This window comes from Octopus bimaculoides, chromosome 28 (genome assembly GCF_001194135.2).
Source record: "Octopus bimaculoides isolate UCB-OBI-ISO-001 chromosome 28, ASM119413v2, whole genome shotgun sequence".
Taxonomy (NCBI): Eukaryota; Metazoa; Mollusca; class Cephalopoda; order Octopoda; family Octopodidae; genus Octopus; species Octopus bimaculoides.
In genome coordinates this window covers 11,813,064-11,814,140 of record NC_069008.1, presented here as the reverse complement: position 1 = coordinate 11,814,140, position 1,077 = coordinate 11,813,064, and the positions used below count along the sequence as shown (strand labels likewise).

General features: G+C 32.3%; 1 protein-coding gene across 5 annotated transcripts in view; it reads right to left on the bottom strand.

Moving 5' to 3' along the window:
• Positions 1-1,077, bottom strand: part of LOC106868857 (zinc finger protein 271) — a 17,373-nt gene that overhangs the window by 5,137 nt on the left and 11,159 nt on the right. Inside the window, exon 1 of one of the 5 annotated variants that reach the window (XM_014914300.2) lies at positions 804-950. The exons of the other annotated variants lie outside the window; for them this stretch is intronic. The gene's annotated coding sequence lies outside the window, so the exon portion shown is untranslated. Of the gene's footprint in view, positions 1-803; positions 951-1,077 lie in introns of those variants that run through there. 5 annotated transcript variants of the gene reach the window in all.

Here is a 1,077-nt window from a genome sequence, read left to right as displayed (position 1 = left end):
ATTTTTAAACTTCAAACTTCATTTGTTTTCTATTTTGATAAATTCTCTCTGTTGAAAATTATATTTTTATATTTTAAATAATTTGCAATTTCAGGAAATATGTTTTTATATTAAATTTGTGTTTTCTAATAAGGTGGACGAGTGATTGATAGATAGTAGATAGATATCAGTAAGTAAGTAAGCCAACAGCTCGCTCCGGCCAGTCATGGTATTAGCTGTCAGTAGCCAAAGAATCGACAGGCCAGCAACAGGCATGCAGGCAGACAGACAGATACGTCACTAGCAGTGAGCACTTTCACTTCTGACAGCTAATAGCATGATAGTGCCTTTTTTTTTTTTACTATTCTACAGATTCAGCTTTATTATATTAGATTCCTATACAATCATAGACAGTATTTTGGTGATTGTATAGAAATCTCAACCGGAGTCCGTATAAGATTCTGTGGTCCAAATTTACGAGCAAATGGTTATACTTCTACAATATACTAAATATCTTAACTTTTCAACACAATTCCTAATAATATTTAATTATAAAAACACAAAAGAATTTTGTAAACATCGAATATGACGGGGAGGGGATCCATCCGAGTAAAATAGGAATCCAAAAGGTCCATAAGTAAAAACAAATGGTTTAAAAACACTGGTATAGAATAATAAATAAGTAGATCTGGATAATTATAAATTCCACGCAATCACTGCCGGACAATGGAGTTAATACCGATCTCTGATCAACAGCATTAAAAAAATGTTCACTTAGTGATGTTTACCAACTTGTACTAAATAATATGTACGATATATCTCACCTTTTATTGGTACAGAAACTAATATTTACAGCGTCAATATCTTTCATTCACCGGTTCAATTTCCACTCATTTATTTATTTATTGCAGAAAGCATTTTGAGACGGTCGCAAATGAAACGAGGAAAATCTTTCATTCAAACAATCAACAAAACGGAAGTAAACAAAGCGGAAGTAAAATGTCATGTGACTTTCGCTCTCTGACAAATAAAACCACAAAGCCTCACACTATAAAACAAGAGAGGATGGGACTTAATTTATATGTGTATATATACGCT